We start from the raw sequence: 22,838 nt of genomic DNA on the forward strand, positions 1-22,838 counted from the left end.
ATGGATGACAACAATACTTTTGTCAGTTTTAAGTAATTCATGAATTAGAATTCAAAGAATGTTCATGGAAGGGTACCAATACATTTGTCCATGGTTGTACATTTGCATCCTAGCTCTGTTAACTAGACTCAAAGCAAAATTTGGTGTATTTTTGTCTTAATCCATTCCCTATTCCAAACATATTTTTTTGTGCTGCCCACTGCCACTGTTCCCCTTCTGGGCTGAATGGCTGCCAAAGGAGGCTGGAGATGTTCTTTTAAAAATAAACCCCGCTTTTACATAAAATGCTACCTGAACACTAAACCCCCTATACGTAACCTAATAAATAAAATGCCATATATATCTTAGCGGGTGCAAGATCTGTCAACAAAAGATAACGGTACTTTGCAGAGATCTCATAGTGCAGATATCTTGGTGCTGAAAGTTACCATTTTTGCAGTGTGGCCTAAGGGTCTGTGACAGCTCCGGTAATGTGCATTGTATAGCATATTTGCTTGAGCTGTCACTTTTTACATTTTTGTAACTTAATTTGTAATGTACAATGTGTACACTCCATTAAGGTCCCCGTGCAGTCTGCTGCGCTGCCATATGGCATCCTGCAGTGGGATCCATTGCTCTGTGATATAATGTAGCCTACTTGCATTTAATCGCAGTGCCCTGCCCATCACGCCCACGTTGTAGTGTGAACGGGAAAGACAATTATGTGTGAACAGGCCCTCGGTGATCCCTTTTTAAAAAATATTGGAACCTTGCTTACTTTTAAATACAATTCTTGTATAGCTTTCCAAATGTACCTGCACCCTGCTACTCTGGGTGTCAGCTACCAGATTTAGAAAATTTGTTAGAGAAAAGCTGCATCCAAGATCATTAGGGCATGCATCAGCTTATTAGCTGGAAATATAACATATTTCCACCATGCCTGTCAGCACCTGGGTTAGAGTCCGTGTAGTACTAAACCACAACAGAGCTATTGTGTATTCCAGTAAAATGAGGACATGAATGCAATATGGTAAATCTAACTAAAGATAAAGGCATAATATTACTGTATTAATCCTTACCTAAGCTTCATTTACACCAGCAGCGTGCAGTGCCGTGTGAATTTCACTGTTTACTTTTTTCCAAGGTTTATTGAAATGTCACAATTTGACATTTCATTCAGTTCTATTCACCCCAGCGTATTCTGATGTGGTGTAGTGCATCGTAACGTGCTGCGGTGTAAAATAAATACTGCATGTAGTACTTTTCTCAGCGCTTACCACCAGATTGCGTAAACAAGGTAATTGACCTATGCATTAGGACTGTGCTGGGCAAAGCTCACCGCTGATGTGAGTGGGCCCTAATTAAATGTGCCTTGCAGACAGCAATTTTAATCTCAGTATCCATAGTAGTAACAGCAGCTACTATAACTGTAACGTTGTGCCACTTATGATGTCAGCACTTCTCAAGGTGTATACTGGAAATGGAAGCCTTCAGTTACATCCACTCCTTTCTGCCTCTGCCCATACAGTCTGACTGCAATACCTGTTGTGTGTGTATAGCCTCTTCAGTGATCCCTCCTCATAGGCTGCATCTTTTGAAATGGGAAACAGGAAGGTTGGATCATGTGACCTGATTTTAGAAGGTGTTTGTTTGTTTTTTTTTAGTTTTTTAAAGTGAAGTTGAAAATGCTTGTACAGTATATGGGTTTACGCTACTGAACTACGTTTTAGCACCTTTTCATGTCTCAAAGTTTTTATTGAGTTTTGACAGTGTATATCATACAAAGTACAGTAAACAATACTTTGCATATAATAAAGAGACGCAGATATAGTAGTTACTCTCAGGTAATCTGCTGTTACGGTCACAGTATCTCTGAGTGTCTCAACGTTTTAGTACCTTTTAATTAGTGAATTGATGCATGTCCAAACACATCAAGGAAAGTTGTGACAAAATTAGATGCACATCTGTTGCACATTAGACAAGTTTTTTTGTGTGTATTTGGGGCTCCTGTGATTCTGGGCAGACAGTTTTGCATAGGTTTACAAACGATTTAGCACTGTAGACGAGACAGGTATTTTCATTTTTATTGAGGAAAGTGGTTTGCGTCCAAGTGCTGCATTTACAAGGAGTGAATCAAACTATCATCTCTATAGGAACATAATATTCCTGACATAGTACGGCACAGTTCCTAAAAATAGAGGTCATATCAGATCATTGAATCGGATGCATAAAGTGCGGAGTTGTGGGTGTAATGTTGGGACACGGGCAGATTTTATATTGTCACAGTTCTATGTTAGAGCAGTAGAGAGAAATTTCTGAATGATGCTGCAGCCTTATAGTGAATATGTTTCATATTCTGTCTTTCTGCTACTGTTAACATTACCTTGCTGTTCAACAAAATTGATAAATGTCCCCTCCTGGTTTTTTGTTGACTTTTTTTTTTTTAAATAATTTAATCCAGATCAAATAAATATACATTGCCCAGTGAAGTTTTTTTAATAAAATTTTTGCCCAAACGCTTACAGTCATCATGTTTCCAAACGGCTCCAACTATCTCTGCTCAACTTTCCTGAACTTCCTGTCCAGTACAGGATCACAAGGGACAGAGCAGGGGCAGAGCAGTTTCCAGCAGCCATCCATCTACTAGCTCTACGAGCTTGGAGGAAGGAGGAGGCTAGGTTCACATCTAAGTGACTGAGCTGGTGAGCTGTTTTCGTGCGCTTGTCGCACGTTTCTGTTCGCACGATTTTGCTTTGAAAACCAATACGGTTTTCAATGCATAGAGATGTTTATGAGACCCAAAATGCTCCTGTACCTTTTTGTGCGACAGGCAATTTCTACCGCGCGACATCGCAAAGGTGTGAACAGCTTCCATAGACTTGAATGCAAATGTTCTGTTTTTTGTGATATCGGGCGGCTAAATCCGTGCAATAAATCGCTTAGGTGTGAACCTAGCCGCAGAGTGTCTTTCCTTGCTATGTCTGTTTTTATATGTGGTGACACACACAGCTTACTAGCACACAGAAGGGTGGCTCCAAAGGGACCCTGCAAGAGAAAGGAGCCACCCCAAGACAGGATATCATGGCCAGTGCTCAGGAGACCAGCTGATTCTGCAGAAAACTACAACTTTTAAACATCAAGGAGTAGCATCATTATAATCGATTTTAATCAGCCTTTGAAACCTTTTAACTTTTAATATCCTTTTAACTTTCCACATTTCTAATATAAATATTATACTGGAAGGTAGACAACACAGCCTGTTACCAGGAATCCTGCATAACAGAATGCAGGTTCCTAAAGTATATTATTTTTGAGTAGTGGAGAGTTTAAAGATGGATAAATGGAAGACAGCTAAAAGCAATTGGCGCTTTTCTTTTCAGCCTGGACATGCACTTAGGATTTGCCTAAGATATACGTTTGTGAGCGTTTGTCGCCTGCCCCATCTATCATCTGATGGATGTTGTGCTTGCGTCTAACAGGCAGTATTTTGGTTTAAAAATTTAATATTTTTTGGCTGCAAGACAAACGCCGGATTTCTACTTAATGGTCCGTAGAAGCAAAACGTTTCAAGGATAGAAATGATGCTTGTACAACAGGGAATTTGTAATGGACTCGTTTTTCTGTAGTTAATATTATTCCTATCCAATTAATATGGCTTTGTGACAGCAGAATAAATCAGACAGATCATGAATTTATTCTTGAGGTGATATATGCATTTTCTGGCAGGGTATTCAGTAATAACATTTGGGGTATTGCAGTTGATAATTATGGTTTTAAAATGTAACAGCCTTCTTTCTTTTGTAAAAGTCCTGTTTGTAAATTGAGATACAGGTAATGGAATCATAGGTTTTCACATGGCACATTGAATGGCTTTAATTATTTTTGGACAACCCTACTGAGCCTTATAGGATTAAAGTGAACATTTGCATGAAAAATTACATTTTAGCAGTATAACGTATAACATTACTAAATCAGCTACTGGACATTACTTAGGTGAAACTTAGAAACAACAAACTTGATCCCACGCGCTGCTTTTTGCTGAATGCATCTCCACAGAAATCCCTGTGCCAAAATGTTACCACAAATCTGGTGTGCAGGGATAGTCTGGGAGTAACCTCCTTCTTGTGTAGTTTACTTCCATTGCTAGTTACAGGGTTTGCATCCTCCACAGGTTCGAATTGCAATTAGATTTTTTTTTACACTGTTGTCCTGTGTTCATTTTGCAAGTGTTTATATGGCAATTGCAGTCAAGCCGCTAAATATACAAATGTATTCAAGCACCTTCATTTGCAAAAAGATCTGTAATGTATGTACTTCAGTGACTCCCCCCATCGCTTTGTATTATGGGGAGTGATGGCACTTTTCAGATGCTGCAGCTTCCTGCTGTTGATAGAGATATTGCATGCCTGATGTATAAAACATATGTGTACTTTGGCCTTCTAGTGAATGTTAAAAGTAGCAGTCTGTTACATAAAAACACACAGAAAGGAAACTGAACTTCTAACCAGAAAGACACAGCTATAACTAATGGCAATACCACCCTTCATTTGATTGATTAGCTAAGGAGGCATGTGTAGGGCATACATGTTGAAGTAAGAATAATGGATGGAAAATGTAAATATATATGATATGTATCAAAATAACAAAGTACCAGCAATTGCAATCCAGCAAAAATACACCCATTTTGAGCACCTGATAGATTGTGATTGCCTTGGAGTTGTGGACTGCGCTTGGATTTTTTGATTCTGTCTGACTATGGGCTTTCACAAATACTCTGGTTAAAGCTGAACTTTTGACAAATATACGTTAGGTTGGCATTCAAAATGGGGGGCACCTCAACATAGCGTAACGAGTATCTACTTCTGACACGGTTGTGAAAGCCTTGGCATTTCAGCTGAGCTACCATTTTCACCATCCAGAGTACTTTGTGTATTTCTATGGACAATTCTCTAAAACAGGGGTGTCAAACTCAATTTCATTGTAGGCCACATTAGCATTATGGTTGCCCTCAAAGAGCCGGTTGTATCTGTAAGACTATATAAATGTAAAGGTTATACAGTATGGTGGGCCGTGGGGAGTCTATGGTGGGCCGTGCGGGGACTATGGTGGGCTTTGCAGTCTCTCAGGTAGGCTGTGCAGGGTCTGTGGTGGGCTGTGCAGGTTTTATGGTGGGCTGTGCGGACTCTCAGGTGGCTGTGCAGTTTCTATGGTGGGCTTTGCAGGTTCTATGGAGGGCTGTGCGGACTCTCAGGTGGTTGTGCTGTGTTTATAGTGGGCTGTGCAGGTTATGTGGTGGGCTGTGTGGACTCTCAGATGGCTGTGCAGGGTTTCAGGACGCTGCGCGGTCTTACCAGGTGTCCCGGTCAGTCTAAGTGGGTGCAGGCGGCGTGAATAAAAAGGAGGAATTTTGCTGCCGGCGCTCTAAACAAGCGCCAATTCACAGGAAGGCTGCGGGGATCTTAAAAAATTTAAAACTGCAGGATAGGTGCGAGGGCCACAAGAAATAGCCTGGCTGGTCAGATTCGGCATGTGGGCCTTGTGGTTGACACAAGTAACTGTTGCTCTAATTAATGCTTTGTAGGGTTATATGAAGAATACATAACTGGAAAAGCACATCTGAAAAGAAAGCGGAGCAGTATTTTTGGAGTTGTGGTGATGGTTGAGGAGATCAGCCTGCTGGATTCCCTGACAGGAATAAAGAGACAGTGGGCGACTGACCTGTGCCCCACTTCACCCAATGTATCTTATTGAGAGTAGGGATAGATGGCTGACATCACAAATACTTTAATGACTTTATCCCAATGTATTATTGTATTGTTACGTCACTTGTAAAGCATTTATATAATTATTTAGGGCTGGTAATAAGGAAATCCATGGGCATAGGTCCAATTTGTCCTCAGGTGTGCAATGTAGCCTTCATCCCTGTTCCTGTTTCAACTAAAGAGTTAACAGAAATATGTGAATGGGGAAGTTCTAAATTCAGACCCGACAATAAGTATTTCATTTTAACCACATCTGCTCTAGTTATGCAGGGACAATGGAGAACAGACCATTGGCATACCAGTATTTTATACAAATATCAGTGGTAGACTGTCGAACCTGCCAGTTACAGGCTCATGCATTCTGCTTTTGTAAGCAGAAGTACAGCTTTTTACTTGGCTTTTTGCTGCAAACATCAGTTTTCTTTAATAATTCCTAATTACTGCTCATGTTTCCTTTGCACAATTCTAACCATCGATTTGTTGTCTCAAAGTTGTTTTTGTTCCTTTTTTGTGTGGTTAGGGAAGGTAAATCAACATCTTCAAATCTACTGGAGAAACTATCCTTTGCACTAAAACTGCACACTCTTGCTTTGCTAAAGCTGTTTGGGGTAAAATAAGCTCTAGCTTATGAATTACTTCCATCATGTAGAAGTCATAAGATCTATGTAGCCCCTCAATGACTCCACAAAGTGGACCTGTCTTCAGCTGTCTATAAAGTAACACTGGAGGCTTGTCAGGGTACTTGTAAAAGTAATGAGGTTTAAAAAATGTGAAAAGCCATGCGCATACTCAACATGCTCGCACAGGAATAACATGCAGATACACATAATTAGGATGCAAAGATATTTACAAGACCACTTTCACACTGGACACATTAGGTATCCTCATATCCTCACCACATTTCAGGTTTACCAATAGTTTTATGGACAGCTTATAATACCGAATAGGTAAAGTAGTAAAGGTTTGTAGTAGGGATGCACCGATACTGGTATTTTGGTATCGAGGACCGATATTTTTTTTCGGTACTCGCCGATACTGATACTGGAAGTACCATTAAGGAAGCCAGGCGTCGTGTAAAGACTCGCCACCTGGCTTCCCGATTAGCAGGGAAGCCGTCCCAATGTTTCTCGTCACTATGTGACGAGTAAGCATGGAGCCAGCTTTCATGAGGTGACGAGGGAGCATGAAGCAGGCTTCCCGGCCAATCAGAAAGCCGGGTGCCGTGTCATTACAGTCACCGCTCGCTGCAGGGATTCGATTGGGAAGAGAGCGGATCGGCAGCATGCTCACTTCCCACTTGATAGAGCCGACCAGAGACCGCTTCTTTGTCACAGGTCGGCTCTAACTATGAGGATGAGTGGAAATCACTCACCTCACAGTTCTCCTTTTAAGTCTCCTATTTTACAGATTTTCATGCATTTAATTTTGACAAAAATTGCATTGTTTTAAATGTACACATTTATTATTAGCACACTACAGTTTCAGCTTTTATATTTAGTTGTTGTAGCTGGGTTTTGTGTGTGGTAATAATATTAGCGCAGTCTCATGTATACTTGATCATTCTCGTGAGAAAATGTTTATCAGAAGAATACCTTGGGGAAATTTTTTTTTTTTTTTTTAGTTGGATGTTCAAATTTAGCAGTTCTATCTTTTGATTCTATAGGTCCTGCATATTCAAAAAATACATGGTTTGCAGTCTTTCAAGTTTGCAGTGTGCATGTGAGAAATAGAAAAAGTGGTTTGTAAGATGGTGAAATGGGGTGGGTTATTGCAGCAAAAGGGGTTAAATACCAAATGAAAATGCATGTATTGTTTAAAGGGATCATGTCTAACATATGGCCTGCAGAACAAGATCTTGCCTATGGCCATGTTTTGACTGTTCAGGCCATCCGTACATCGGTGGCATAGTGTGGCATTAACGGCTCAGTGCAGAGGGAAGTGACCTATCTAGTACTGACTGCAATGTGCCAAGATGTCACCTGCATATATTGGAAGTAACATCTCAGGTTGCATGTTAGAGCTGCAGAGGATGCCTGTGTGCAATAAAGGAGCAGCCACAAAGACTGAATAAACTGCACACTTCGCCATGCTCCCACAGAGAAACACTGACAGACCAATTGAACCATACAAGCAGCACTGAGTTTTACTGAGCATAATGGAAAGCATCATATCCTATTCAGAGGCATTTTACTCCACTTTGTAAAATTGTTATGGGTAAGTAAAGTATACACTGCAAGATGACGTTTGAAGTTTTTATTGTACCTTACAATTAGTGGGGCAGGGGAGCTCTCTGGCTTTCTTCAGGCTTTACGGAGCATTTCTAGAGGCAGACAGAGCTTGAAGAGTCTCCTTTTGTCGCTGTACGGCTACCTTTTAATTGAGCAAATGAGGTTCAAACTGCAGTTATATTGTCTCTTTTTTTCCTTCACTCAGTCCCTGCCTTTTATGATGGAGCAAATCATTCTGTGTACCATTAGATTGCTAAAGATTAGAGAGTCCCTGGCCTGCAGAACTGAAGCCTCTGGAGTAGGTGTTCTAGGGACACCAGTTTACAAACGATTTTATGCTGCAAGGGTGTCCAGAACACTCAAGCAATGCAATGTTAAATACAAATGCAAACTTTTGAGAAGAATAGAGGGGAGTGAGAGGTTGACTTGCATGTTATAATGGCATGGATTTCTAAATGGCTAAAATTAAAGTTAGACACAAACATTTTCATTTAAATACATTCTTCAATAATCACAAAGAAAAGATGTGTTTATTTTGTGTGCACCAAATGCCTTCAGAAACCCAGGTATTACCATATAAAAGTAGTTGTGACATCATCACTGTGCTATACACAGCCTGAGCAGAGCTGTGGGAGGGACCAGCAGGTTCCACCTACTACAGGCTGCCTGCTGAAAACTAGAGGAGGAGGAGTAGATAAGTCCAGTCATCCTGCACAAGGAGGGAGAGCAGCATTGACTGGTCTTTATTACGGGAAGCTCCTGCACAGTGACAACATTTCACACTGGATTACTGCACAGATGTGGATGAAATACACAAAGAACACCAAGAGTCCAGTAAGAATACCTATACCTCTATTTAGACAATATTTGCTTATCCCGAAATTCAGCGTTAAAAAAACAAATACAAATTGGAGGCTTTACCTATACAACATACAGGGAAATGCTGTTAGACTTTCTTATTGGTCCTTAAGAGCAATTTTTTTCCCTTCCTTTCTAAAATGATCCTCAGCAGTTTGTAGGCAAAACTGTATACACTGTATACATTATATTAGAAGAAAGCTCTATAAATGTAAGCTCCTTTTGAATTGTTTGTATTGTATCTGCCTTGCTGACATTGGATCCAGCGTTACATAAAGAGCAGACTGTCTGTGTTTAGTTGACGCTAAATACACTTGGGGCATGTTTTATGTGGGAGGAGGTGTCTGCATCATTCCACTTACTGAGGAGCATTACTCTAATTCAAGCATTTAGTTTGCCAAAAATGAGAAGTTTGTGGTTGCCAGCCAGTTGGTCTGTTTATAAATATGTCTAACCCAGAGGAGGGCAAACTTTGGCCCTCCAGTTGTTGTGGAACTACAAATCCCATGAGGCATTGTAGTTCTGAGGCATTGACTGTGACTCTCACAGGCATGACTCCTAACCTATGGGAAATATATGTAGTCTCCCTTTGGCTACTTACAGCTAGTAGCACACATTTACAGTCATCTATTATCTGCCTATGGAGCCTTACATTTAGTTCTTTGTAAAATGATTATTGAGATCACTTTTGCCATAGTGCAGATATTCACAACATTTTTTTATGAGCACAGCTTGTTGAATAGTAAACTTACCCCGTAATAATCTAGCTTGTGGGTTTTTAGGACATGTAGGACTTGATGAATCTGTATTCAGCCTTGCTAGGGCTTCTAGTTCAACAATTGTGATTGTGATTGGCCTGCTTTGTGTTTTATCTTGCATTTTTTTCAATTACACTTAACTTCTGACTTTTGGGGAATACAATTGCTCCCATTGATTGGTGGGTTCAGTAGGCATTTGTGCCACCTACAATGCTATCTGTTCTTTTATCTCGTTCACAAAATGATAGCGCATCTCTCAACATTCCCCTCCTAGGTTGCTTCATGGATAATTCAGCACGGAACCTTCCTGCGCGATTCAGCTCTTTGACAGCCAGGAATGCTTGTTTTGCCGGATGGAAAGAGAATTAAAATGGCAAAGATAACAGGATCTTGTGAGCACTGGAATATTTGTGTTCCTCTTCCTTTGATGTAACACATGACTGTTTTTCATCTCTGGTTATCTTCTAATATATGCAGCAAGGCGGGGTGACATTGCCAGTGTATCAGGAGCCAGCTGTCATAATCCAGACGGTGTCCTGTGGTGCTGTGTTGACTTTTTTTTTTTGCCTTGCACAGTCAGAACTGGAGAGTAATGAGACATGTCTGTCAAATTGCTGTCACCGGTGAGATGGTATATGGTGTGAAAAGATATGGGCAGTTTATTCCTAATGTTTCAGATCAGACTTCACAGGCAGAGAGCTGGGATCTTAAAGGTACCTACAAGCAGGATATGATCACTGCCTGTCCCAGCAATAATCATTCTGTCCGTGAGTGCTAGCAGTCATTCTTTGGGAAATGGTTAATTGCTTACATTTTAATATATGAATATGCATGCTCAGGCCAGATCAGCTATATGCTCATGCAATGATTGCTTGACAAAAAGACATTGTGGCATATAAAATGTGCTGAGTAGGTATCTATAGATAAACTGAAGCCGCCAGAGTGCTCAGCAGGTTGCTACTAGTCATTATGAGAGTTGAAACAGCAGATTTTAAAGAGGGGGGAGTGGGTGAAGACGTTGATGGGGATTGAGGCCACCCCAATCCATCAACATGTAAAAAATAGTTTTGGGTACAGCTACTTCAGATATTTCTTTTAACATTTCAGCCTCTTATTATCCCTGAATTTTGAATAAATAACTCCCAGATGATTCCTGGGTAAATGCCCTGCAGGGTCACCAAGCAGGTATAAGGACTCATCACTCCCGCAACAATGTTAGAGAAAATAAACCAGAAAAGATAGTGGGCTTTTTTTTTGAAATATTACTGCACAAACATATAAATAAAATTACAATATTGTATTAATACATCTCGTGATAACCCCACACTCTAAATTTCTGCCTCATAAGCCAAAATATAGAGATTACTGAATACATTGTGCATGTCCGAGGGTTCATAAATCAATGCTGAGCAATTCAATTTCTCCATATGTGGTCCAAATAAAATGACAGTCAGGGGCTGCTTTGTAAATACAGCAACTCTAATGGCTGCTTCTGGGAAAATACAGACTGCCTGATACCATGTTTATAAACATTGTTCAGACAAAATAAAGAGATAAAGTAATATTGGTAATTTTGAATCTATTTTGTTTCATTAATCTGCAGATTAAAGGAATGAGCTTTCATCGGCATATGATATCGGTTAAAGTTGCTGTTTTTGTGGGTTTTTTTTCATGCATTTTGTTCCCATTTAACCCCTATTAACACTGTTACCCTAATCAGCCCTAATTAACTCCTGAAGCCTATATGGCAGTATACTAGTGATAGCACTATACCTCTAACCCCTCCTACAGGACCAGTAAAAAGCTTAAAAGTGAAGGTGTACAGACCGCCAGTATTCTCCTTTTTCCCCTCAGACCTCTTCTGCCGACCTGTGTACCAAATGTCCCTATCGGTTTCCACCTGGCTTCAGCCTCTTTTAGGTGCAGTTCCAGACTTTTAGCTGGAACTAAATGTCCCCAAAGGTTAAGACTGCCTTCTTTAAAGATCTTTTGGAGCAAACAGCGTTTCCAAGCTAGGAATAATCTTGTTGTCTATTGGCTGGGGTCAGCAGCAAACTGCCCTTTTCTGTTACTTTCCTGTTGTCTTCTTCAATTCCTATCCCACTGCTAAGCTCTTCCCTTCACTGGTGTTCAGCCATGTGTCACATAGTCACGGTGTACCTACCTATGAAGGCCCCTACTGCTCTGCCTGAGGAACTTTCCCTCATACCCTGTCCATTTTCCTTCTCCTACTTCCTCTGGTGAATTCTATGTTGTATAGTGGCAAAGCCTCTCATTCATTTCTTTTTCCTTCTACATGTGGCGTTTGTCTCAATCTACTTTTATCATTTGGCAACTCTCGGTCCCTTTACTTGCTTGTTTGCCAGTCATGAGCCAATCACCAATATTACAAGATGTTCATATGCCATCTAGGTCACGGACCACCTTGTTAAGCAAGGTGTTTACAAATTGGAAAAAAGAGAGTGCTCTGATGCTATTCTCTGCTTCCTGCCCACCGTAGCTTTTCGTCACTCTACACTAACAGTGGCCTGGGGGAAATCATGCTGGTCCTATGATTCTACACTCCTGCCAGATAAGCTGGTTTGTAAAAAATGTCTAGGAGGTCTCTCAAGAGAGTGAGATTCGGATTGGCCACAGGTGTTGTCCGTCAGGTGGTGTGAGAAGCTGACAGAATTCATGGCATGTTTGTCCACCTCGGCGCATTGCCAGTCCCCCTTTCAGCCCTCTGGTTCTTACCAACCCCTAAGCATGTGATGATGGAGCCTCTGGGAATTCTCAAAACTCAACAGGATTTTCCAGGTCCTTCCTCAGCTTTATCTGCCTCATGAACATCAGCTTCTGCACTACGACAAAGCGAACAGCCGTTTGGAGGAAAATCACTGCTCCTCATAGAATGGAAGCAAGAAACTTCAGGGTTCGATTTTCTCTCATTCAACTGTACGTGCAAGCAGTGAGACAAGCCATTGGTTTGAAGGGCATGGTCTAACTGCTCAGAAAAATGAAAAGGTTTTACCTATTGTGCCGCCCCAATAGGGGCATAGAATATGAGATGCATAGCCTCAGTTAATATTAGCATTGTTATATAGGTTAGAATTTATATAGTGTGATTTACCTAACTATTTTCTCATAGCTAAATCCATGTGTTATCCTATGCTGCCATCTAGTGGCCTTTTGTTGTAACAAACATGCTTTCTGTAATCCTCATGTGACGACGTATTTTCCCCTAGTGTACGCCCCTTCCTTCTTCCTGTGTGCAGTACTTCCTGTGTCATGGCCACAGTTAAAAGCTACATGTAACAAGGACACACATGTAATCTGCACAGTACGTAGGAAAGGCATCATTTTCTGACCGCACAATACTATAACCATTCATCTGCTGTTCCTATCATCTGATGTAACCCTGATGTTAAAGAATAAACACCTCTTTTGAATGAATCGGTATTGACGAGTTCAGCTATCTGACGAGGATTGTCCGCAGTGAGTATATCTGCTTATACAGGCCAGGCATAGAGGTCTCAGCAAGGGATATATTTCGCTATCACAACAATCGGAGTCAGAATAGTCAGAAAATGCATAGAATTCTTACAGCCTGCTGTGTATATGTGTGTGCCTAATCTGCAATCAAGATCAGTGCAAGCCGCCATCTTGTGAAAGCACATGGTCGCACAAGCTTACTGCACTTCATGTGAATGTTGAAAACTGTTTCTCTACATTGAACTGTGTTACCCCACCTGTCTAAGCTGCTGTTCGTCTTCTTAAAGAGACAGTACCATTTTTTGCAAAAACGTGAAAAATGTCTAGACAAGGCTCTGAACACTCTTTTATGGCTGAACCAACGCAGATACATCATGCCTCTGAACCCGCAGACGTACAGGGAGCAGATTCTGCAGACATTGCCGAACAGAGTGTGAGACCCAAACGTACAGTAAAACCAACACAGAAACTCAGAGAAAACTATGAAGCCACTAGAGATGAGTTCTCCAGCAATCTGTCAGACCTCTGGGACAGAACTTCACACTGCATGTCAGTTTTGTCACACTTTAATGATCAACCAGCTGAATTGAGAGACTCTATAGATCGCCTAACTGCTGCGTATGAACGTTACCAGCGACTGTCTGCAAAATACACAGCTTTCTTGCAGGACTGTAATATAGAGGACTCTTCAGCAGAACTGACCAGGGCTGATGCATTGAACCAACAAAGGGATCTCTTAGTGCAAAATGCTCAGTGTAAGGCAGAACTCCGCATTGCTCAACTGCAGGAGACCAGATCTCACAGATCGACATCAACCAAGCATACTGCACGTTCTTCTAGATCCTCTCGCTCCAGAAGTTCAACATTAAGCGACAAGCTAATAGAGGCCCGCGCTGATGCTGAATCCAGAAAAGCGCAAAGCTCCCTTGCTAAGAAAGAAGCAGAGATGGAAGCTCAAAGCAAAACTCTTCAAGCAGAGGCAGAAGCCCAAAGCAAAGCTCTTCAAGCAGAAATGGCAGCTCGCCAAGCAGAGATGGCAGCTCGCCAAGCAGAGATGGAAGCTCAGAGCAAAACTCGCCAAGCAGAGATAGAAGCTCAGAGCAAAACTCGCCAAGCAGAGATGGAATCCCAAATAAAGATTCTGCAAATGGAGAAAGAGGAAGCAGGTGCCCTTGCAAGACTGAAAGTCCTTGAACAAGCAATGGGACAAAGTACTAACTCAGACTGTCTTATTCCAGCAGAACTGGAAGATCCAATTGAACGCACCAGTGAATATGTGCTAAAGCATAATGTTTGCAATGATACAGAGTCATCTCCTGTACCTCCTACTAACAACACTGTTCTGACTCTCAACACAGAGACCTCTCAGATCCAAATGCCTGAGCCTCCTCAAGTCTACAACACAAGTGCATCTACGCAGCAAACCACATCAACTCCTGCCAACAACAAGGTGACTTCCAGCGACAAGCCGCAGCTCAAGCCACAGCCAGCAGAAGCCTTAGAGACTACACCACAGTTAAGCGCTCATGCAACATCATTCTATCCTGGTAAACCTCACCCTTCTTCACCAGAGAACTTTCACACCCAAGGGGTTCCACAAGTTACTTTGGCACCAAAGAGTGAGAGATCAGACTTGAATGACTTCGCCAGATATATGGCACGCCGTGAGCTCATTAACACTAGCCTCTCAAGGTTTGATGACTGTCCAGAGAGCTACAGGGCCTGGAGATCAACCTTCAAGGCTGCTATTGCTGATCTCAACCTTACTACCAAGGAGGAACTTGATTTGCTGATAAAGTGGCTGGGGCCAGAATCTGCAGATCGTGTTAAAAGACTGAGAACAGTACATGTTGACCACCCAGATGCAGGTCTTGTTGCTGCATGGGCAAGACTGGAGCAAGCCTATGGTAGCTCAGAAGCCATAGAAAGCGCTCTATTCAAGAGACTGCAAAACTTCCCAAAAATAGGGAACAAAGACTATCGCAAGCTCCAAGATCTGAGTGACCTCCTCATGGAGCTAGAGTTGGCAAAGACAGACCCACGTCTACCTGGACTAAGTTTCCTGGACACTGCTCATGGTGTCAATCCAGTGGTGTCTAAACTGCCATACGGCCTGCAAGAGAGATGGGCACAACAGGGCTCAAGGTACAAAAGAGACTATAACGTATCTTTTCCTCCATTCTCATATTTTTGCAGGTTCATCAGTGAACAAGCCTGGATGAGAAACGATCCCAGCTTCAGCTTCAGTGAACCCAACTTGCCTGCTTCATCATCATCACCCTCCTCAAGGTATGATAACACAGCAGCTAAACACAGAGACTTTAATAGAGCAATATCTGTTAAAAGGACAGACATCTCACCACCCGTATACTCACCTGCATACCAGAGTGATTCGGATGATAGAGATAAAGATCCTAATCGTCAGTGCCCTATTCACAAGAAGCCTCACCCTCTTAAGAAATGTCGTGAGCTGAGGGCAAAGACTTTACAAGAGCGCAGGGAGATTCTCCAGAAACTTGGAGTATGCTACAGGTGCTGTGCTTCTTATAGTCATTTTGCTAAGGACTGTAAAGTTGTCATCAAGTGCACAGAATGCAGTAGCGACAGACACGTAACAGCTATGCATCCTACTCCACTTTCAGACAATCCACAGCAGCCTCCTACCTCCAACCCTCTCTCAAATCATGGCGGGGAGCAACAAAGTCATGCTCCAGCCACAACAAGTGTTTCTTCCTTATGTACTGTAATCTGTGGAGAGAGCCAAGGGCAACCACTTGCAACAGTTACATCAAAATGTAGTGAACTACATCACAAAAGACCTTGGGGAAAGACTCTTGCAAAAATAGTTCTTGTCAAGGTGTTTCGCCAAGGACAACCTGAAAAGGCAATCAAGATGTATGCAGTCTTAGATGACCAAAGCAGTCACTCACTTGCCACTTCAGAGTTCTTTGACTTATTCGGCATAAAGGGTAACATGCTATCCTACACATTGCACACCTGTGCTGGTACAGTGCAACTCACAGGAAGAACCACCAATGCTGAATTCATCATTTCTCCTATAAAAGGAACGGAGAGAATTGATCTTCCTCAGATCATTGAGTGCAATCAGTTGCCTAACGACAGGGAGGAAATTCCTACACAAGAGGATGCACTTCGTGAACCTCACCTAAAACATTTAGCTGACTGCATCCCACCACTTGACAACGATGCCAAAATAATGCTTCTCTTAGGCAGAGACATCCTGAGAGTACACAAGGTACGTCAGCAGCACAATGGCTGGAATGATGATCCTTATGCCCAAAAGACTGACCTTGGTTGGGTACTTATTGGAATCAAACGAGATTGCGAACCTCAAGCCTCAGGTGACGTATGCTCCAATAAGATCATCGTACAGGTAAACCAAGGCAACATCACTACACCACCCTGCAATAGTTCCGGTAAGACTATGCACCAGATTTCCTTCAACAGCTCGGACGGGCAGGAATCCACTGATGCAAGCACCCAGGACAACGCACCTGATTCCTCAACCATCACTCCAGTAACTCCACAAGCAGTAAACCTCTTGGGAAACTCATCGGAGTCTTCTACACCAATCATCGTGCAAGATGATTCTCCTCTTCATGAAGAAGCCATAGACCTGCTACCAAAGACTCAAGGTATGCTTTCTGAGACCAACCTTAGACACCATAAGACTGTCTCAAACAATGTTGTTGTTATGAAAGCCTTTCAACCTGGCGATCATGCCACAGGGTTTAAAGACTTAAATCTGGGAATGGACATGCCACCTGTACAGAGAAGTCTGGGCCTACGGTGGAACTTATCAAAAGACACCTTCGGCTTTCAAGTCAGCTCTGCAGACAAGCCATTTACCAAGCGTGGTGTTCTGTCAGTGGTGAACAGCCTATACGATCCAGTGGGATTTGTGGCTCCCATCACCATACAAGGTAAATCCATACTTAGACAACTCTCAGAGACTATCAAAGATTGGGATGCTCCACTACCAATAGACAAGCTTTCAAAGTGGGAGTCCTGGAAACAATCTTTACATGCCTTAGATGGAATCTGTATACCACGCTGCTACACTTCAGCTTCCCTTGCTACCAGTCAGAGGAAAGAGCTTCATATCCTTTCAGACGCATCTACTGTGGCCATAGCAGCTGCTGCCTACCTCAAGGTGAGAGACTCTTCTAATCACACCCACATAGGGTTTCTGTTTGGGAAAGCTAAGTTAGCACCCAAGCCTGAACACACAATTCCTAGGCTTGAACTTTGTGGGACTGTGCTAGCTGTAGAAATTGCAGATTTCATACTGCGTGAGCGAGACATTCAGATAGATGACATCAAATTCTACACAGACAGCAAAGTTGTTCTGGGATACGTATACAACCAGACTAAACGTTTCTATGTCTATGTCAGCAACCGTGTAGAAAGAATCAGGAAATCATCTAAACCTGAACAATGCTATTATGTCCCGTCAGAAATGGATCCTGCAGATCATGGCACCAGGCCAATGTCTGCAAGTATCTTTGCAAATTCTTCTTGCTCAACAGGTCCTGAATTCCTGCTGGATCATCCAGAAGAAGCAACAACTGATGTCGTCAGTCTTCTAGATCCTGACAACTATCCAAAGATCCATCCTGAAGGCAAAACCCTTGTAACCAGAACTGAACAAGGACACGTCTTGGGCTGTCAACACTATGGACGTTTCTCCAAGTGGACAAGGCCTGACCGCACTACAACAAGGTTAGTCCATGCTACACACTGCCAACACACTAAGCCCACAGATGCCTACTGTCAGGACTGGCACATATGCCAAAATCTTCTTTTTGCAAAAGACATTGCTCAAAGTGAGCTGATTTTACTGCACGAGGCAGAACAAAACATCTCTAGCACAGAGATAAAATGTGTCCGTGACAAGCAGGACATTCATAAAATCCATCCAACTGCCAAGCTGAATCCATTTATCAACAGTGATGTGTGTACGGATTCAGACTTCACAGCCATCTTTACCTCGGCTACTCTTCGCATGCAGAAGATTGGAACTGTGCTTGTTTCACATGGAGACTTTGCACCTGGAGTTACATGAGCCATGTTCTTCAGGTACCTACGTGCACCATGCACATCCAGTGAAGGACTTATTCGAAGTGCCTTCTGCCTGCCAAAGAGACTATCTTGTTTCTCTATTAAGGAACTTAACAAGTTGCCACCCACGGAGTGACTTACTGCACTTGAAAGGACTGTTCCAGATTTCATCTTATATTTGAATTGTGGATATATGTTCTTTCTTTATTTTCAGGTCCAGAGGACAAGTTACAAGTTCACATTTATGGACTTTAATAGTTGTTAATTGTTTATTTGCATAACTACCGTTATGATGTAAATAGTGGCATTACCATGCCAGACGGGGAGTGTGCCGCCCCAATAGGGGCATAGAATATGAGATGCATAGCCTCAGTTAATATTAGCATTGTTATATAGGTTAGAATTTATATAGTGTGATTTACCTAACTATTTTCTCATAGCTAAATCCATGTGTTATCCTATGCTGCCATCTAGTGGCCTTTTGTTGTAACAAACATGCTTTCTGTAATTATTCCTCATGTGACGACGTATTTTCCCCTAGTGTACGCCCCTTCCTTCTTCCTGTGTGCAGTACTTCCTGTGTCATGGCCACAGTTAAAAGCTACATGTAACAAGGACACACATGTAATCTGCACAGTACGTAGGAAAGGCATCATTTTCTGACCGCACAATACTATAACCATTCATCTGCTGTTCCTATCATCTGATGTAACCCTGATGTTAAACAATAAACACCTCTTTTGGATGAATCGGTATTGACGAGTTCAGCTATCTGACGAGGATTGTCTGCAGTGAGTATATCTGCTTATACAGGCATAGAGGTCTCAGCAAGGGATATATTTCGCTATCACAACAATCGGAGTCAGAATACCTATTGCTAAAGAAGCAGCCATCCTTTTCACCCTAATGGAGGGAATTAAAAACTCATTAAAGATGAGGGGGAAAAAGCCAAAAGGAGATCTCTGGGTAACCATCTTAATGAATTGTATTCCTTACCAGGAGCAAATGCTTCTTCTTTAGATACTCCAGCTCACTGGTCATCTGGCTGGTTAAATACTGTTCTTCACAGGTTTTCTTTAAAACCACCAACCAGACAGGGAAACACTGTCATTGCTCGTTGAGTCAACATAAGTAGCATATATTGTTGCAAATTCTAGCTAAGTGGATCCATGTTGTTTTATTTATTTCAGTCTCTAGAAAGACATTTTTATTGTGTCTCATAGCGCTGTGGTTATAGCAAAGTACATGTACTAGAGAAAAATTACTTTTATCTGGACAGATAAGGTGACTGCAAGCTCAACCTTGGAGAAATATTAGGTTTAATGAGGCACTGTATAGATAAGAAGTTAGAATTAATAATTTGGGGATGTTTGGGTTTGCTTTAATATGGCCATGCCTTGATCTCGTCCCTTGACGTGACAGATGTAATCGTGCATATAAAATCTACCTGCCACTTTTCTGAATGCACCGGATGGACTTTTATCTATAGACATGGCCTTTGTCTACCAGTGATTATTCCTCTTAGATCTGGAATATGGAAATCTAGTAATTAGATTCTTTCTGTTCTCTGCCATATCATCAAATACAGATAATATTTCCGTGGGTGAGTGCGCTGGCCTTTTTTCTTTGAAATCACTATGAAAGAACTGTAGGTTGATGGAAGAGTTTGTCTGACCAATGTACAGCTGAAATGACTCATTTTGCATTCACACAGTTGAACAGAAATATTTTTCCTTATTCAGGTGCAAGGCCCACACCCGGGTGACACCATTGGATGGGTGTCACCAAAATGACTGGCAGTCATTTTGGTGTCACCCCCTCTAAAAAGTCGGGCACTCGGCCATGGGCCGAGAGCCTGACAGTGTCAGGAGAGAGGACGGTACCCGATGGCATACCTCATCGAGGACGGGTGAACGTCCCCTCCTCTCTCTGCCAGCGTCCATCACCAAGATGGCCGCCAGCAGGCGTCAATTAGATGACCGCGTGTGCGCGATGACATCACTGCGGGCTGTCATCCGGTCTCCACTGCGAGGTGTCATCTGGTCTCCGCTCTGGGTGACACCCGGCCTCGGGACGCCCCTGTTCAGGTGAACCATTCATTACTTTTTTTAAAATGCCAGCAGAAAAACACCTTGTACCGAGACCTTAGAAATTGTTTTGGAGATTTTATCATGTATTCTTGGGAGGAAAATGAGTGATTCCTACACAGGTTTCGATTATTTTCATCTGAGCTGCCTGCTAAAACTGGTAGAAGTTCCCCCACAACAGCCATTTTCATATAGTACATTGAACCAAACTCTTCGTTGTTGTACCTGATTTTGCCTCACAGACGAGCAGCAGTAAAGATTACAAAGAGTTAAGAAAACTTGAGGTAAACTACGAAATGCAATCATAAACAATAGTTGCCAGATTCTGATTTTTCCTAAACATTGTTTGAAAGAAGGGAAATTATATTCTATAATTGTATTATGTCCATAGCAATAAATCTAGTTTCAAACTCCTGCCTCCAGCAAAAATATTTTTGTAGTTTTCTAAGGTTACAGCATGTAAACTAGTCGTTACCTAAACACTCAGAGTTATTCACATAAGAGTGAAGAGTTTGGTGAAGGCAGGATAAGTGAACAATCTAGGACAACATAGCTGATTGGGAAAAATTCTCCAATTCAGCTCACTTTCCAGTTCAGCTATGTTGTCCTAGATTGTTCACTTCTCCTGCCTTCACCAAACTCTTCACCCTCTAGTAAATAACCCTGTATGTTAAATTGGTTGTCAAGGCCTGTCCTGCTTTAAAGAATAAGTGCATTAAACATGCTCAAAGATATGTAATACTAGCCATACACACTTTGATTTCTTTCGTTCAGTTCCCAAGGTTGAATAAGAGAAATCAGTTGAATCCGCCATCCACGTTGAAGCACATGGGTGAAGGAATCTTTCCTATTGTATTCAGACATCTGGCACCCCGGGTGTCTGAATATCACAACAGTGACTGCATCTGATTGGATGGAGTCACTGTTCGGCTGTCCAGGGCACCCATGGCTCAAATCTTGGCTGCATCCTGCTTAGGGGCTACCTTGAACCCTAGCCATAAACTTCTCTTATTTCTTCTCTTTTTGGTCTCTTAAATTTCAACTGAAAGTGTCTCGTTATATCTGCTTGATAACTACAAAAAAAAAAAAAAATACCAGAGCTTTCTCTGATCTATGGGAGAACAAAAAGGGCTCTTCTATTGGCTTATGCATACAGTTTTGTTGTTTTTACTGCTAAACTTTGACTTGCTAAATTCTTCTAAAAGAAAGGATTGTTTTGGTTGTTTTTTTTTCAACTGCCTTGGCGTTATATAATATCAGACGTTTGGATGCAAGTTCTTTGAAATATTATACAACTCAGTACATCTCTCTTTAGTTTGTGAGGCTGCGGAACTGTATTTCACACATTTTCTTTGTTAGTATTTATTGTGGGAAAGAAGATAAATATAACAAATATGTATTAGCAATAATGCAACACTTGTTTAATAACACTATTGCAGCTCTCATGTTTTTGTTTGGTTTATATGACATAAACAGCCTCAATGCCGTGCGTGTGTGTAAAGAGTCTAAATAATATGTCTTTGCTCACTTATTTTGTGCCTTTCATATGAGATCCGCTTAGGGCTTGTTCACACCAAATGCAGTGTGTTCCAGAGCGGCAGCTGCTGGAACGCACCGCAATCGCTCACAAAACTTTCCCCTTCGCTCTGGGGTGGGAGGGGGCGTGGCGGTGCATTGAAGTTAATGGCACCGCAGCCATGCCCCCCCCACCCGCAGTGCGATCTGACACGTGGCAAAACATTGCCTGCGTTCCAGTCCACTGCAAACGCAAAAAATGCTGCATGCCGCCTCCCACCTTAGAACAAAGGGGTTTTTCTTTTGTTCTTAAGACCCTTTGTGATAGCGTTTGGAGGTGACAGGCTCTCTTTATGGAACCTGTAACCTCCAATACAGATGATAAAGCTCAGCATTGCACAATCTTCTATACAGCTCCACATGCGCTGCTGTGCCACCGATCACAGAGCAGATTCTACAACGGACGTTCTCCGGTCTGCTCTCTATTCATCATCCTGAAATCATTGCAATGGTCCCGGGTCCCTGTAGAAGAGCGGGGTCCTCGAAAACCACAGCGGGTGGGTGGTGGCAGGGGGACGGACCTTGGAATTGGAGGATGGACCATGGAGGGGGATGGACAAAGAAGCTGCTATACAAGTGATCTGGGAGGCTGTACAGCTGCCCAGATCACTTGCACAAAAACGAGCGCTGGCTTCCCCTGTTCTACATTTTAAATGTAGAGAAAAACCTGCTGTCCGGCTGTTTTTGGTTTTTTTTTTCTTTCATTGTGTTAATCCTATGCAGTACGTTTTATATGTGAAAAACACATTGCAAAATTCTTCTGTAATGGCACAAGTCTGGACTGCATGCCTAGGAGGAGGAATGATTTTAGATGTCATTTCACCCAGCTGCTCAGTTGCAGGATTATACAAGTGTTAAATCTTCTCAGTAGGTGTGCAGTAATAGTGTAGTTTAGTTTGTGTGGGATATAGTCTGCAGCTTGTAAAGGTGCCCATACACCTTACGATTATCGGACAAAACTTTTCGTCCGATGATCGAACCGTCGTACGATTTTCGTACGACGCCCCCATCCTGCCCCGATTATTGCAAGGTTCA

The 22,838-nt window shown here is 42.1% G+C and overlaps 1 long non-coding RNA gene across 1 annotated transcript; it reads right to left on the reverse strand.

Annotated features, from left to right (window-relative positions):
• Positions 1 to 1,007: 1,007 nt before the first annotated feature.
• Positions 1,008 to 17,371, reverse strand: LOC108785991. The gene is made up of 3 exons (XR_001941165.1): positions 17,307 to 17,371; positions 15,270 to 15,273; positions 1,008 to 1,019 (listed from the first exon to the last, which is right to left on the reverse strand). It is a non-coding gene; the product is annotated as an uncharacterized LOC108785991 (long non-coding RNA).
• Between the last annotated feature and the right edge of the window lie 5,467 nt (positions 17,372 to 22,838).

The sequence above is a fragment of the Nanorana parkeri genome, unplaced genomic scaffold, assembly GCF_000935625.1.
Source record: "Nanorana parkeri isolate BGI_ZX_2015 unplaced genomic scaffold, ASM93562v1 scaffold187, whole genome shotgun sequence".
NCBI lineage: Eukaryota > Metazoa > Chordata > Amphibia > Anura > Dicroglossidae > Nanorana > Nanorana parkeri.